The sequence below is a fragment of the Loxodonta africana genome, chromosome 24 (assembly GCF_030014295.1).
Source record: "Loxodonta africana isolate mLoxAfr1 chromosome 24, mLoxAfr1.hap2, whole genome shotgun sequence".
Classification (NCBI taxonomy): Eukaryota; Metazoa; Chordata; class Mammalia; order Proboscidea; family Elephantidae; genus Loxodonta; species Loxodonta africana.
Window position 1 is genome coordinate 41,310,346 of NC_087365.1, and position 18,168 is coordinate 41,328,513.

The following is an 18,168-nucleotide window of genomic DNA, read 5'->3' on the forward strand; positions in this document are numbered from 1 at the left end:
TATCCAGGACAATCCCGGGGTCTCCTACGGGCTGGAGCTCCTTTGTTTTCCTCTGATACAGTAGTCAGGAACAAAGTGCTCCTTTCTATGAGAAAATTAGGCCAGAGATAGACTTGCCTCATCCTAGTTATCTGCTGGAAGCACCTATAAATTTGAGCCAAGCCCCCAAGCCCGCTACCATCAAGTCAGTTCTGGCTCATAGTGCCCCAATGGGACAGAGTAGAACTGCCCCATAGGACTTCCAAGGAGTGGCTGGTGGATTCGAACTGCCAACCTTTTGGTTAGCAGCTGAGCTTTTACCACTGTGCCACCGGGGCTCATAAATTAGAGCAGGGATTGGCAAATTTTTTCTGTAAATATTTTAGGCTTTGCAGGTCATACGGCCTCTGTTGCAAAGACTCAGCTCTGCCTTTGTATTGTGAAAGCAGCCATAGATAATATGTAAATAAACAGGCATGACCATGTTCTGATAAAATGTTACAGTAAGTCCCCGGGTTACCAACACACTTACAGACAACTCAGCTCATACTTGCCCTTTAATGTTGTGTAAATTTGCCCTCACTTTGAAAAGATTCAACCAAAACCTTTGCTGTCTAGTTGATTCCGAATCATAGCGGCCCTATAGGACAGGGTAGAACTGCCTTTTAGGGTTTCCAAGGCTGTAATCTTTACAAAAGTAGACTGCCACATCTTTCTCTAGTGGAGCGGCTGGTAGGTTCAAACTGCTGACCTTAAGCCAAGTGCTTAACCACTGTACCACCAGGGCTCCTTGAACCAAGCTAACTCGTAACAAGTTCTTCATCACAGTCACCTTCACTTGCTGCATGTGCAGCTTTTACATCATTGAAAAGCCTTCAAGCCTTTTCTTGTACTAAAAAAAAAACCCACTGCCGTCGAGTCAATTCTTTCTTGTAGTAAAGTAAGGCTAAATAGGATCCACAGGCGCCTGTTCCGATGTACCTATGCATTCGACTTAAAGACACACTTAGGCATGGATCTTGTTCATAACCCAGGGACTGCGTATATTTACAAAAATAGACAGTGGGCTGGATTTAGCTCACAGACCATAGTTTGCCAACCCCTGAATTAGACCTTGGGCCCTGAGAATAAATATGTTGGTGCCATTATTTCTTGGGAGTGTGTTAAAATTCCAGATTCTGGATCACATATCCAGGGGCTCTGCTTCAGTGACTCTGGGGTGGGACTCACGAATGTGTGTTTGTGAAAGTTCTCTGGGTAATTATGAAGCACCACAAGGTTTGGGATCTAGTGTTCCACGTTATCTCCTTGTGCCAATGAGAAAATCTGAAAACATAGTTGGTTCGGTGGCAAAGCCAGAACCAGAACTCTGGTCTTTTTCCCAGACCAAAATCCCTTCCATTTTGCATGTTGCTTCCACCTGTCCATTTGTGGATCTCTGGGGACCCTCCTGGAAACCCTGGTGGTGTAATGGTTAAGTGCTACCACTGCTAACCAAAAGGTCAGCAGTTCAAATCCACCAGGCAGTCCTTGGAAACCCTATGGGGCAGTTCTGCTCTGTCATATAGGGTCGCTATTACTCAGAATTGACTTGATGGCAATGAATTTGGTTTTTTTTTTGGGGGGGGAACCCTCCCTGGAATACCAGAGGTGTAATGAGCTCACTGTGGATGTGGGTAGACTCAGACAACAGGAAGATCTCTCACCTGAGCTCACTGTGGACATCAGTGGACTCGGACAATGGGAACATCTCTCACCTGAGCTCACTGTGGACCTCGGTGGACTCAGACAACGGGAACATCTCTCACCTGAGCTCACTGTGGACGTCGTCGGTGGACTCAGACAACGGGAACATCTCTCACCTGAGCTCCCTGTGGACGTCAGTGGACTCAGACAACGGGAACATCTCTCACCTCATTAGTTTTCAATTGGCCATCATTTAGCTCAAGAGGAAGTGCCACTGTAAAGCTAAGCTCAGTGACAGGAATATTAATAGGTCACACAGAGGAGAGCATGGGGCTCCTCAGAGTGGACATGAGGGATGTACACCTTGAAAACAGACCTGTCTCCTTGGCCCCACATCTTTGAAAAATTGACCTATTAGTAGAATAGATGGAGGCATCTTCGACTTGAACCCATTTACTCACTCACTCATTCATTTAATTTTTCACTCATGTATTTAATTAGCATTTATTTAGCACCTATTTGGAGCCAGCTTCTCTTTTGGCATCCAGGAAGTGTAGATGAATCAGACATCATCCTTCTCTTCAATTTGGTGTGGTTCCTGTGGCCAAGGAAATGAATTTATGAAGCGGTTGGAGAGGGAGAAGGGCCAACCTTTCATCAGAGTTAGGGTTCAATTTGGAGCAGGAGTCTGGGGCTGGATTAGGAATCAGTCTGGGGTCAAGCATCAGTCTACTATGACCAACAAGCATGGTGAAGGTTACTAGACCACACAGGTCCGTTACCTGAGACTCATTGCCACAGACAGGCCTTGAACATGATGAACATCTTGGGTGGTCTTTCTCATAACCCGAAACATTACTCTCAATCATTGTAGATTCATTCCTAGGTAACAAGGCCTGATGGTCTCAAACAACGGGGTGGGGAAGGAGGTGGCTTAGTAGGAGTCCAGAGTATCCTCTCATCTTCTCATTACAGTGGCCTCTGCTCACTAGGGTGGGAGTGAGGGGGGAAAAGTAGATTAGTCAGAAAGACCTATTATTTTTAGAACTGGTTATATACTTTTGGGGTGAGAGCCATTGTAAGATTTAAAGATCAGCTCATTTTAAGAATGAGTCAGAGCTTCTAAGCAGAATGATATTTTGCACTTTTGAGAGACAGTAATTTCATAAAAAGGAATTGCTAAGCCACCACCTAACTGTGCCAGTGATTTTAGCTGAATGTTTTTTCCATGTTAAGCTCACAGAATGTCAGAGCTGGAGGGGCCCCAAGGGATTATTCTGGTTAGCTGTCTTTAAATTGTGCTCTCTGGAATCCTCCATTTCTCTCTAGGTGCCTGTGGAGATGCTTGGCTACAGGTGTGAGGAGGACGTTTGTTTGGTCTCAGAGACCCAGTTAGAAGAGAGGCATACTCTTCCATCACTCTTCCCCACCTTCCACCCCAGGCATCTTCCACCCCCATTCCCTGTCTCCCAGCTTTGTACTGCTTTGGAATAAGCATTCCTGCCCATTCAAGACCTACTCAGCTCTTCATCAGTGTCTGGGGTGTGTTACCTAAGGTGAGGTGGATAAGAGGGCAAACAGAATAGTTGTCCTCCAAGACGGTGGTGGTGGCATCCTTCTTGTGGACAACTGAACAGCAAGGGATATAGATAGCAGAGACCTGGCAGTTGGAGATATGGTCATGTCTCTCTTCCCATTTCCCCTCAAGAGACCAACACTGGGGGAAAGGAATTGTTTTATAGAAGGTTTCCACCACACAAGTTACATTACCTTTCCTGAACATTTCAGTGAGGTGTGTGATTCAGGTGTAGGTATAGATGAATACATAAAAGAGCTTTTCCAAATGGCACCTAAACCCAGTGAACCCAGTGCTGTTGAGTCGATTCTGACTCATGGCGACCCTATAGGACAGAGTAGAACTGCCCCACAGAGTTTCCAAGGAGCGCCTGGCAGATTCGAACTGCCAACCCTTTGGTTAGCAGCCATGGCACTTAACCACTATGCCACCAGGGTTTCCAAGTGGCACCCATGTCTTTGGAAGATTTTCCCCCAATTTTTATGATGCCTCCTCCTTTGTTTGGTTGGTCACCTCTTCTCATTCTTGTTTTAAATTTGTGCCTTCTTGTGATGATTTGATCCTTTGTTGACTGTGCCAAGTGCTGGGAGTATAGATGTTAGAGGTTTAATTCCTGTCTTCAAGATTCTCAGAGTCTAGGGAAGGCAGAAGGAGAGACAGGTGTGCAGAATTATGAGAGCTTAAAAAGCCAGACCAGTGGAGTATTTTTCAAAGAACAAACATAAAGGATTGGAATGCCTGAGCTCTGGGGGTGCCTTTTACATAAATGATGATGGGAATGTTGCCCCCTGGAGGTGGGCAGTGCAACAGGCCCTGACAAGCATGATCCCTAGGCCACAATTGTGGTCCTTGGGTGACTCCTGGAAATGGTACCAGGGTTTAGAGAAAGAGATGACCACGGGAGCCTGGAAAAACATTATAGAAGAACATGAGAAAAAAAAAAAAACGCGCAGAAAGAAGAAAACAACTTTTGAAGCAGGAGGTGAGATTTTAAAAGCCTGGAAGTTCAAACTAGACCTGAGGTCGTGGCTGTTATTGGTCCTCAGTGGAACCAGAAAGGACAAAAAGTGACAGTGCCCTGAGGAGGGCAGTTGGGCAGTGTTTATTATTCTGTCCTTCTGTATGGGAGATTAACTGATCATTTTTGATCAAAGCATGGATAGGTTTGTGCCCCACTTGATTTTTTGCTGCCTTCCAGAATATTCTCCTCCCCTTCCCTCCTCCCTGTCCAAGTCCTCCAACAGTGATGTTTATCATCTCTCTGAGGCCCTGATGTTCTTGAAGCTTATTGTTTCTCTTGTTCTTATTGAAGTTCTAATTGTGTTGAGAGGAATTTAGGTTGGTTTGACCTGTGACGGGCTTTTAGAAGCTAATAGTTTCTCTTCAGATATTTAGCAGTAATTGTCTTATGAAGTGCTCTCAAGTCCATACTTGGAAAATAAGCCTATAATTTCTATTCAAATAGCCTCTAATGAGATGAAGCTTTTGTCAACTTCTGGTGCCAAGTCAGGCTGTGGAAAAAATATATTGCAGATCTCCTGGCCCTTGGACAAACTCAAAACATGCATCAAATATTCTTTGGAGAATCATGGAGGCAGGAAAAGTAGATGACTGAGGTGAGATGGAGGGCATGGGAGGTATGAGAATCTTTGGGAGCTTTATCCTTGCGTTGTTTATTCACTTACTCAAAGACATTTGCCAAACACCTGTTGTATGCGTATGTCGGTGTTATGTGGGGGCATCAAAGGATGAATTAGAACTTTGTACTATAAGAATGCATAGTTTTATGTGGATACAGGAGTCCCTGGGTGGTGCAAACAGTTGACATGCTCAGCTGCAACCCTAAAGGTTGGAGGTTCGAGCCTACCCAGAGATGCCTCGGAAGAAAGGTTGGGGTCTACTTCCAAAAACTCGGTCATTGAAAACCCTGTGGAGCACTGTTCTACTCTGACACACATGGGGTCACCATGAGTTGGAACCAACTCAACATTAGCTGGTACTGGATGTGTATATGAATATATGCGGCCTCTCTGTCTGTCTGCCTCTCTTCTGTGTTGGTGTACCTTTATACGGAGGAAAGATGACTACATGGGTAGTGTTAAGAGCATCACTCATAGGGTGACCCATACAGTTTATCATCCAAACTGGGACACCTTTGGGACAAATAGTATGCCCTGGATAATATATATGCTGGAACTGTCCTAGGCGAACCAAGACATGTGGTCACCCTACATAATGCCTGGCACAGGGAAGAACAGAAGACCTCCTGGAGAAGGTCCATCTGGACCTTCCCAATGACCATTCCCCAACCAGCCTTATCTCCCTCCAGTTACTGAAATCTCAGCTCAATCATCCTTTCCTCTAGGAAGCCTTTCTTGAGCTAGTCCAACAAGGCCATGCCCCTCACAAGTTCTCTTGGCACCATAATCTCTCCTTCCAAGCACTTATCCCTGTGATGATTTTACATACATTTGTGTGATCACTTCATGATACATCTGCCTCTCTAGCACCATGAAAACAGGTATCAACCTTGGTTGTCTTATTTATTACAGTATCTGCAGTACCTGAAACGGTGCCCGGCATATATGGATATTCAGTAAACCCTGGAAGAGTGAACACCCTGAATATTGACAAAACTCTGCTACTTAGCCAGGTAACTGGGCACCTGAAGAAAGGAGGGGAGTGAGAAAAGAGCTGGAAACAGCGAGTGTTCTGACAGAGGAATCACGACGGGCGTGAGGTCAGCAATAGGATGGTACATGTGGGAGGTGCACATGGCTTATTGTGAGTTAGTCACATTCATGCTGAATTCTGCACTACCAGAATGCACAGATTTATGTGGATACAGGAGTCCCTGGATGGTACAAATGGTTGATGTGCTTAGCTGCTAATCAATAGTTTGGATTTTGTGGGGTAGGCTGGGGAGCAGACCATGGAGAGAAAGGAGCCACATCCTGGTGGCTTTGTTGGGTTTGTGAGCCACCCTGTGGACCCTGGCCTGTATCTGCCTCACCTTCCTTTCCCTGTGTGGGGTTTAATTAGGAGAACTCCAAGCGTCTGGAAATAGTCCTTCCTTTTGGTCCTTTCACTCGTTTGGCTAGTTATTTAGGGACATTTCTCCTAATCATCCCTCCCTTTTTGTAGTTCTGGTCTGTATCAAGATTTCCAACAGTTTTGGAAAAGCTAAAACAACTAGAGAACCTCTTAAGAGAGATGCTAGGGTTGGCGCCAGGCAACATGCTACATACACTGGATGTCAAAACAAGACCTGCCTTTGGAAAAGGAGTCACACGGGCAGCCTCTTCCTCCTGCTGAACAGGTGCCAGGAGAGGGGCTTTTGGTGATCTACCGTGTCTCAGGAAGGCCACTTCTCTCTAATGCATCAAGTGCTAACTAGATGACCAACGAGCACCTTATAGCTCTGAGAGTTCACAGGTTTATAAAATATGTATTAGACAAAAAAAAAAAAAAAAAGCCACCATCTATTTCTCTCCATCTACAGGGATTTTTTTAAAGGTGTGCCTCACTCCCACCCCCTTTTTCTCCCCTAATAAAGCTCTCTTAGTTCAGGACGGGGCTTATCTAAACACTGGGCCCCGGGAGCCTGGGTGGGCCTCATAACACTTCCCCCTTATAAAAGGGCCTGCAGTTGCACAAAAAGATGCTAACCTGTGTCACCGTGTCCTGAAGCCACAAAGCCATTTCCTTTAAGCGTATGATTTGGCTCCTTGCAACCTCAGCCACTCTCACGTCTTCAGAGCCCCCCACCAGCACAGAAATTGCACCAGATAACAGCTCCCAAGTCACCTTCCCACTCTCCTCCCTTACCATCTCGCCTGACAGAGTCTGTAAAGGAAATGAGAACAGAGGCTCATTTCCAGCGGCAGCAACAAGAATTTGCTAATTAAAATGAAAAGCCTCAGTTCCCTGGATCAGCGAAGGAGGCCTCTGAGAGGCACCTAGAGGAAATCTTTCTCCAAACTAAATGGCCTTCCAGCTGGGCCCTGTTAGAGCTCAGGCATCTTTCTAACGGCGGTGGGGGGGCGGGGGTACTGGAGCTGGCAGACCTGCTCCTGAGCAAGGTCTACTGAGGCCTCGGACCCATTTCTAAGAGTTTCCACCCCTTTATCTTCCTCATCTCTGGAACCTCACACGGATTTGCATGCTTCTTCTGAGATGCAGTAAATATTAGAGGCGGGCTCTCAACCCAGTTACACACTAGGACCACCTGAGGAGGGTTTGAAAAATACCAATGCCCAGTCCCCTTGCCAGACCTATTAAAAATGAACGCTTAGAGGTGAGGCCTAACCAGCTGCTTTCGAGTGGATTCCAACTTATGGCGATTCCACGTGTGTCAGAGTAGAAATGCGCTCCTCAGGTGTTTAATGACTGTGACCTTTCAGAAATAGATTGCCAGGCCTTTCTTCTAAGGCATCCCTGGTGGATTTGAACTGCCAACAGCCGAATGCTTAACCATTTGCGTCACCCAGGGACTCCCAGAGGTGAGGCCTGAGCATTTGTATTTCATGAATGCTTCCCGGATGATTCTACTGCACAGTGAGAAGTGAGAACTGCTGTTCTCATCCAGTATCCTAATTTCTGGGTGAAGGGCTCTGAGGGCCAGAGAGGGGATGAAGTTGCTCCAGGCCCAATTTGAATTGACCTCCATGGATCCAATCCCTTATATTTTATTTGGTGGGCTTTTCACATGGGAAGGAGGGATTTATACTTGGCTTGCCTCTCTATGGCTGCCCTGTCTTCTTACCCTCCTACCCTGCTCCCGTTTTAACATGCCCTGATCTTCTGTAGAAGGTGCACGCCCTTGAAGTTCCTCGCATTTTACTTGACAGTGCCTGTATTTGAGAGCCAGCGTGGCATAGTGGTTAAGAACACTGTCTGGATTTGAAGCCCAGCTCTGCCAATAACCAACTGTGTAATCTGAAGAAAGTTACTGAACTCCTCTGTGCCTCAGTTTCCCTGCAGAGAGGATAATAATAGCGCCTACACTAGAAGGTTGTAAGGAGAATTAAATGAGTGAATTGTCAGCACTTGTGTTAATCAAGTTATATCTTACTAGCAAAAAAAAAGCCCCAAAGCAAACCCATTATTTAAGGACTTTTCCCCTAATCATCCCTAACTGTTTATGGTTCTGGTCCATATCAAGATTTCCCTGTTTTAGAAAAGTTAAACAACTAGGGAACCTCATAAGAGAGATGCTGGGGTTAGCCCCAGACAACGTGCTGTTTACGTTGGATATCAAAACAAGATCGGACTTTGGAAAAGGAGTCATGTGGACAGCCTCTCCCTCCTACTGAACAGGCACCAGGAGAGGGGTTTTCAGTGATCTACGGTGTCTCAGGAAGGCCACTTCTCCGTCAATTCCTACTCATAGCAACCCTAGAGGACAGATTAGAATTGCCCTATAGGATTTCCAAGAAGTGGCTGGTGGATTCAAACTGCCAACCTTTGGTTAGCCACCTGAGCTCTTAACCACTGCGTAATCAGGGTTCCATTATTAGCAAATGGACCCTCAAATCTCAGTGGCTTTAATGCAACAGAAGTATATTTTTCACATATGTGGAGTCTGATGGGGATTGGGTACCCGTCCAGGGCTCTCCATGTGGGACTCAGTGATCCAGATTCCCTTCATCTTATAAAGCATCTTAATATGTGGTGTCCAGAGTCACCAAGACAGGACAGGAGGCATCATGGAGAACTCGCCTCTGCTCTTAAATGCCTCACACTAAAAGTGACAAGCAGAATAAGAGTTGGGCCAAAATTAGTCACATGGGCCCAATGTAATTACAAAGGACCTTGGGAAACATAGGGAAGCACATGGGGTACTTAGTGAACAACACTGTCTCTGCCAGTGCATGTATGTGTTTGTCAAATTTAAAATAAATATTTTTTAAAAGGCCTATTTTTTTAATGTATTGATAGTTTAATCTTCTTACTGGAGTCTTATATTTTATTTATATTTATTATTTCTTACTATATTCTCAATTTAAAATCTTTATCACTTCTTATTCTTTTATGTTTTCCATAAATTTTGCTTTGTCTTTATAACAACCAATAAGCACTTTGGTAGGGATAGCAGGAATAGATGAACATCTAGTAATATCTGGAAAGTCTTGTTAGTTGCCATCGAATTGATTCCAACTCCCGGCGACCTCATGTATGCAGAGTAGAACTGCTCCACAGGATTTTCAAGGCTGTGACTTTCTGAAAGCAGATCACCAGTTCTGTCTTCCAAGGTGCCTCTGGATGAGTTCGAACTGCCAACCTTTTGGCTAGTGGTTGAGTGCTAAACTGTTTGCACTACGCAGGGACTCCCCTGAAAGCTGCCATTTCTCCCACCCAGTAGCTAACCTTTTGAGCGTGATGGTAAATCTTTCAGCTCTTTGAAAACTCTCATTCTTGGATGCTTATAGTATCCATGGTTCAACCTCCTTGAGGCTATAGTTCTCCTCCCATAGTTGTATATTTGAGTTACTGGAAAGGTGTTGCTCACTGATATTTCTTCCAGGCCTGATACAAGGAACTGTATGTTTTTAAATTCACAGTCTCTGACACATGTAACAAGCCAAGCCAGCTACATCCCAGGAGAGGATGGCTAAAAACAGATCCTCCCTGGGGAGGTGCCCTGGCCTGGTATAAGTGAAGAGCCAGGTGGTGCTGACCTCCTATAGGTATTCACAGGTGGGCAGCACTCTCCTGCCCCTAGGATGTTTCTGTCTGAGTTATCCACCTCCTACTCCAGCAGCATTAGGAGTATCCACTTCGGGGTCGGTCCCTTGACTCCCTCCCCTCCTATGGGAGCATTATGCAGAAGCCCTGAAGAGAGGGGCATACTCTGATTTTTTGAATGGGGATATCTAGAAGATGAACCGCATTTGTCAGGAGCATACAAGGCAATGTGGGCTGGCTTAGAATTCTAAAATCTGAAGGGAATCTTACTCCTGCAGAGTAGGGTCCTGGAGTCCTCCCAGGAAATCTCTTGAGGGGTCAGGGAGAAGCAGGGCTGAGATTCTTTGTTCTCAGTCCATCTCCCTACAGTTTGATAGGTGCCCTTCCGGGAGCTTAGGAGTCCCTGCAGAGGGGTTTCATCAGCCTGCAGAGTTGAGGCCATAAGGACAGTATGCCCAGCATCATGTCACTCTGATTATCCCCTCCCTGAGGCCTCTAGAATCTGGACTCGTGTCTTATCCAGCCGCACGTAGGGGTCCATCCCCTGTCCTTCCCTTAAGAAGTAACTGTTACTGAACTCTCAGGCAATTCTCTCACCTATTGCCTGTACCACTGTTTCTGGGAATTTTCTCTCTTTGACTGATTTTTCAGTAAGCTTCACCCCAGTGTAGAAAACCAGCAAAGTCTCTTCTCTGCTTCAGGAACTGATTAGCAATGCACAGTTCAGACCACCTGAGTGACCAGTTGAGCTGGGCTCGTGAGAGTTGGGGTGAACTGCTTCTTGGGGAGTTATCAGTTTTATGGGTAACAAGGTCTGCTCCTCCGGATGCAGTGGACTCTCTGGAGTGTGTCCCTCGGTGACAGAGATTTCCTCTGGACTTGTCTGGTTGAGGTTGTAAAGGCATAAATCCTGATCAGTTTGCTTTAAAAATAGGTTTTAAATATTAATTATTTTTTAAGAGACCTGGAGTTTAGTGTATTCATTTCCTTATATTCATGGCTTCTGATAGCTTATTTCTTCAGTGGTAGAGGTAAAGGAAAACTGGCTGCCATTTTCCTTTCTGTGGGGGTGTAGGCCATTAGGCTCTTTAGCTCTCATGACCAGGATATTCTGTCTTTCTGGTTTTGACAAGCAGAGCATGAGTTGCCTTTGCACATGTCCCCTCTGAAGGCACCTGCAATCTGTTTGGGCATATGGTGCCTCTCTGAGGATCTTTTAACTTGCACTTATTCCATGACTCTGGGCAATATTAGTTATCTCTGGGGAATTGGATGTCAGAGATGCCAGTGTGTCCCTGGGGGCATTACTTGGAGCCATTAGGGATGGCTGATTGCTCTCCAAGGCCCCTTTCATGGAGACAGATGTCTTCACCTCCGAGAAAAATTTCTCACCCTGCTTCTTATTTTGCATAGAACCTGCTGAAGCTAAATGGTGGAATACTGGATAAATCTTAGGGGAAGCTTTACCCATCTTTCCATCCAGGGGTCCAGGAACAGAGATTAAAGTTTGTTCTTCTCTGCTTACTTCCATCTTCAAGTTGTATATTCTCAACCAGGTAAATCCTTTTTTTTTTAATTAAAAAAAATTTTTTATCCTTAGAATAGCTTCCTTGGAGCCCATTTGGCATCATGATTTTCTGGACAATTGAGAGAGCCAGGAGTTGAATGATGGACCAAATAATTTTGAATTTCTATTGAGGATTGAGGATGGTGGCCGAAGATGACTTACCTTTATCAGTAGTGTTCTGAATATTTTACAAGGGAATCTATTCATGTATCACCTGTGTAATAAAAAATTAGGTTAAGGAGTAATATGAACACTAGCACTAACATAAATGGAATGTACTGGATATAATAAAATGTACTGAATTGAGCTAAACCCAGCAGATAAACTACAAAAACTCTGGTGATTTGTAAGAGAGAGTTTTTCCTCTCATTTTCTCTTACCTTTGGTCAATGGATACTTGATAATATCAAACAAGTTTTATCCAATTTGTACGTTGACAGATGTGAAACTTGTTCTCCTACTATCTAGTGTGATAAGGGGAAACCTTAGTGGCGTAGTGTTTAAGAGCTATGGCTGCTAACCAGAAGGTTGCCAGTTCAAATCAACCAGGCGCTCCTTGAAAACTCTACAGGATAGTTCTACCCTGTCCTGGTAGGGTCACTATGAGCTGGAATCAACTAGACAGCAACAGGTAGTGTGATGAGGAATTCCAGGAGGAGTGGATCAGGCTGTATCTCTACATTGATTGACACTACATACTTTTAATTATTGTATCTGATTTGAAAATTGGGTATTTTTTGTGAGTTTATTTTTTTTCAGATTAATTTTAGAATAATTTTGTTAAATTTCCAAAAAGACTCATATGCACTTTGATTGAAGCTGCATGAAATTTATTCTTTTAATTTTGACACAACTGGGATTTTAACTATAGTGATTCTTCTCATCTTCAAGCATGTGTCTCTTCGTTGATTCCAGTGCTCTGTTTGGTTCTGAGATGGAGTTCTGTAGTTTTCTTTACATGGGTCCTGCATATTTCTTGAATTTATTCCTAGGGTATTGTGAATGCAATCTTCTTTCTTACTGTATTTTCTGACAGATAATTGATGCTGTATTAGTGAATTCATTAATTAATTCATGAGTTCATTCAACAAATATGAATAGGAAGCTATTTATTTTGCATACTTATTTTATAACTTATGCTTTTACTGAATTTTCTTATCAATCTTAATAGGTTTGGGGTTACTAGACATACATCTTTGTGATAATTTTGAGCCTTCATTTACAAAAATAATTGTGGTGATTTTAAAGCATATGTACAAATCCTTTGGCACCCATTTTTTAAAGAGGAGATGGGTCTATAGTCTCTCTTGAATTAGGGCTGACCTCAGTGAACATGCTGTAGCCAACAGAATCCAACAGAAGTGAAGTGTGTAAGTTTGGAGGGTAGGTCATAAAAGGTCACACAGTTTCCATCAGGATCTTTCGGGACATTCATTTTGGGGGAAGCCAGGGACCATGTAATGATTACCCTGTGCTACATGTAGATACTTTTTTGGACAACCCAACTGAGCTACAAGCCAACAACCAGCATTAACAGCAGCCATGTGAGTGAGCTGTCTTGGACATCCAACGTCAAGGCTTAAAGATGATTAACATTTGAATGTAGCCATAAGAGAGACCCCAAGTGAGAACTGAATTCTTGAATTTCTAACCCACAAAATCATGAACAAAATGAAAGTGATTGTTTGGAGCTAATTTGTTACACAGTAATGATAGCCAAAATAGCAACCTCTGTTTTTTTTTTTTTTTCCTTGTCTAATATTACTAGCTTGAACTCTTAAAAATATTAACTAATAACAATGTAAGCATTCATGACTTTAATGAATGTACATCTGTGTTTTCTCTCTTATGTAATACATTGGCTATTTATATTAGGTATTTAGGTAACAAAAAACCCTGAACTCTCAGTGGCTAAATGCCAAAAAGTTTTATTTCTCATTCACACGAAGTTCTGTGGGTCCAGGTAACTCCCTTGAGGAACTGCCCTGCACGTGGTGATTCAGTGCTCTGGGCTGATGAATGTTCCACCATCCTATAGCTATACCATCTGGAACACAGAATCTTCTTGGCTGATGAGGCAGGGAAAGAAAATGCTAGAAGGCCTCTCATCAGCACTTAAATACTTTGATATAAAAATGACATAATTTCTGCTCAAGCTCATTGCCTAGAACTTGTCACATGGCCCCAACTAATTTCAAGGAGGACGGGAAGGTGTAATCTTCCCTTATGCCAGATAGAGTAGAGTAGCAGACATGAATGAACTCTAGCAAATGCTTTCCATTTATTCTTTTCATTTATTGCACTGTCTTGGTTTTCTAGTACTGCTATAACTGAAATACCAAAAGTGGATGGCTTTAACATACAGTTTATTCTCTCACAGTTTAGGAGGCTAGAAATCCAAATTCAGGTTACCAGCTCCAGGGGAAGTCTTTCTCTCTCTGACTGCTTGGGGGAAGGTCCTTGTAATCAATCTTCCCCTGGTCTAGGAGCTCCTCAGAGCAGGAACCCCAGGTCCAAATGACATGCTGTATTCCTGGCACTTCTTTGTTGGTGGTATGAGGTCCCTCTCCTCTCTGCTCAATTCTCTCTTCTGTATCTCAAAAGAGATTGACTCAATATAACAACGTATTCCTGTAGATTGCATCCTGCCTCATTAACATCATAGAGGTTAGAGTTTACAAGCATAGGGTAATCAAATCAGATCACAAAATGGTGGACAACCACACAATACTGGGAATTGTGGCCTAACCAACTTGGCACACATTTTTGGTGGACACAGTTCAATCCATAACATTAAGTATCATACAGTTATTACCAGCTTACTGAGATTATTGTGTTTAATCCAGAATGGATATTAAATTTTGTCAAAGGCTTTTTCAGTATTTATAAAGGCGATTATATATCTTTCTCCTTTCACCTATAGACTTTCAAATATTGAACCCATCCTTGATTCCTGGCATACGTGCTACTTGGACATGGTATATTATTTGTATTAAAAACAGCTAAATGCAAGCATTAATATTTAGTAAAAATATTTCCATTTTTAAATGTGACTGGTCTGAGGTGGGGGTGTGTAGGTATGTGAGAGTGTGTGTATTTTGTCAGATTTGGCATCAGTGCTATTTTAGCTTCATAACATGTATTTGAAAATTGTGTTATTCACAGCATTCTGGAATAATATATATAGCACAGGAATTATTTGTTGTTTAAAAGTTTGATCAAACTAGCCCATAAAACTATCTGTTCTTGTACCATTTATTGTTGTTAGGTGCGGTCAAGTTGGTTCCGACTCGTAGCAACTCTGTAAGTACAACAGAATTAAACACTGCCTGGTTCTGTGCCATTCTTAAAATTGTTGCTATGCTTGAGCCCATTGTTGCAGCCACTGTACCTGTCCATCTTGTTGAGTGTCTTCCTCTTTTTTGTTGACCCTATGCTTTACCAAGCAGGATGTCCTTCTCCAGGGATTGTTCCCTTCTGATAACACGTTCAAAGTAACTGAGACAAAGTCTTGCCATCCTCGCTTCTAAGAAGCATTCTAGCTGTACTTCTTCTAAGACAGATTTGTTCAGTCTTCTGGCAGTCCATGGTATATTCAGTATTCTTTGCCAACACCATAATTCAAAGGCATCAATTCTTCTTCAGCCTTCATTGTCCAGCTTTTGCATGCATGTGAGGTGATTGAAATTACATTGGCTTGAGTCAGGCGCACTTTAGTCCTCAAGATGACCTCTTTCTTTTTAACACTTTAAAGAGGTCTTTTGCAGCAGATTTGCCCAATGTAATACGTCGTGTCATTTCTTGACTGCTGCTTCCATGGGCATTGATTGTGGATCCAAGTAAAATAAAATCCTTGACAACTTCAATCTTTTCTCTGTTTATCATGATGTTGCTTATTGGTCCAGTCGTGAGGATTTTTATTTTCTTTATGTTGCGGTATAATCCATACTGAAGGCTGTAGTCTTTGATCTTAATCAGTAAGTGCTCCAAGCCCCCCTCACTTTTAGTGAGGTTGTTAACAAGTCTTCCCCCAATCCTGATGCCACTTTCTTCTTCATATAGTCCAGTTTCTTGGATTATTTGTTCGCCATACAGATTGAATGAGTATGGTGAAAGGTACCATTAAGGAAGAATTAATAACTTTTTTTTTTTTTCTCTGATACTGGTTTATTTAGGTTTTCTATTTCTTGAACCAATTCTGGTAATATTCATAAATTTTCAAATCATCCACTTGATCAAGGTTTTACAATTTGCTAGCCAGGGTTGTCCATCAGATCCTTTTATAATGCTGTGTAATTTTTCTCATTTTCTATCTCTCTTTTGTTTCCTAATTTTGAGTATTTGTGTTTTACCTTGATTAGACACATCAGCAACGTGTTTTGTTGGATACGACCAAAAAAAAAAAAAGTTCTTAGATTTAGTTATCAGCTCTAGTGTTTTTCTGGATCTGTATTTGTTGTAAAATATCTTCCTTTTTCCCGGCAGGGGCTTCATTTCACCTGCCCGCACTTTCTCTGATTCCTCAAAGTGAACCTCTGCTTTTGAACTCCCATGTCTCCGCATATGTCTGCTGGTGTTTTCCTGTTTGTTCATCCATACACAGGGAGTTCTGAGCTTGCTTAGAGCTGGGAGCCAGCGTGAGGGCTGCCAGATTGTATAACGGAAGGGCCAGAAGGAGAGAGAAGGGAGGTTCAGGTTTGCTGTTATTTTTCTCTGCCACCTCAGAGATCCAGCAGCCTGTGAGGGAAGGGGGCTTGGATAGAGCTGGGGATCTCAGTGCAGGGAGCTTCACTGGCCCTGAAGAGGTTCATATCTGCATTTAGGGTCTGGTGGTACATACCCTGTCTTAGTTATCTAGTACTGCTGTAACAGAAATACCACAAGTAGGTGGTTTTAAAGAACAGAAATTAATTTGCTCACAGTTTAGAAACCTAGAAGTCTGAATTCAGGGCACCGGCTCTATAGGAAAGAGATCTGTCTGTCTGCTGTGGGGGAAGTTACTTGTTTCAGCTTCTGTAACATGGCTGTTCCTAGGTTCCTTGGTGGTCTCCAGGCGGTATCTATCTTTCCCCTATTTGTGCTTGCTTCTGTCTGTGTCTAATCTGCTCTTGTTATAATCATAAAAGTCTTTAGGTTTAAGGCACACTCTATGACCTCATGAATATAACAGAGATAACCCTATTCTCAAATGGAATTATATCCACAGGTATAAAATCAAACAAGCCAAACCCACTAATGTGTAGTCAATTCTGACTCATAGTGACTCTATGGGATAGAGGAGAACTGCCCCATAGGGCTTCGAGGCTTAAAATCTTTATGCAAGCAGAGCGCCACATCTTTCTCTTGAGGTGTAGCTGGTGGGTTTGAACTGCCAACTTCTCAATTAGCAGTCGAGCCCTTAACCACTGTGCCACCAGGGCTCCAACCACAGGTATAGGGATTGGGATTCCAACATAAAATTTTGGGAGACCTAATTAAATCCATAACACTCCTCTTTACCTTTTTCTGGCACGAGTCCCCCCATTAGGGCCTAGCTGCCCACACGGTTTGTCTGAAGCCATGTCCTGCCGGGGGGTAGACTAGAAGTATTGCTGGACTCTCCTAACTGTGTGGATTCTCAGTTCCCATTCCCACTGGCCAACTGCATTGTCTGAGACAGGGTCCTTCTCACTGCCTTTGGGCAGGTTCCACAACTAGTTTAGCACAGATATGGGATGGAAGGACTCCTGTTCCTAAATCTGACCAGCAAATTAACATCACCAACACATAGCGTGAGCCTAGGACGTGAGCAGAACCCCATCCATAGAAGCCACTTTACATCAAATCCATTTTTGTCCCTGGGTCAAAAAGATTAACTAGACAGTCCTCTATGGGTATTGGCAGAGTCCTCTTCCTGACCTACAGCTGGAGAATGCTGCATTGTGCATAGTTCTAAACCCAGTTTCAAAGCTTGGATTCCCCCAAAAGCAAAGCCTGAGGCAATGCTTTATTTGAGAATACAACTCCAGGGAGCAATGAGGGTGGGGGTATAAATAAGGGAGAGGGAGGGAGGGACAAGCAATACAAGGTATTTTATAACTTACAGAGTGAGCTACTTCAAAAGTCTGGTTGCTTGTGCCATTAGAGAAGTTAATATTGAGGATCCCTCAGAATTTCCTCCAGGAGAAAGAAAGGAAGAGGTATTTGTCCCTAGGCCCCAGTCTCCTATTGGTCAAAGCTTCCTCCATGGGGCGTTAACTTCCCTGCACTCCTGAGTGGTTTCCTATCCCATCTCAGACCACCACATTAGAGAAGCCATAGAGCAGGAAGTGGGAGGTACACACCTGCTCAAGTGGAGGCACCTGGGCAGTCCCTGTGTGAAATCTGTAGAAGTCTGCTTGAAAATGGTCACCACAGCCATGGATGAGATGGGAGGGGAGGTCAAGAGCCCTTGAGGTGGTATACAATAGGTGTCTGCTTCACCTGGTCTTGTACATGTTCAGCTCTGTGCTTCCTCTTCTCCTTGCCTTTCTCTGGAATGCTCTGAACAGATAGGGTGCATGAAAGCTACAATCCCCAGCACGCATTTTTATAAGATTCCCTCTGCCATTCTCTCTGCCACAGAGATTTCTCTTAATGTCATTTCATCTCCCAGGAGAGAGAAATGGACGATTGACCAATTTTCTGAGTAAGC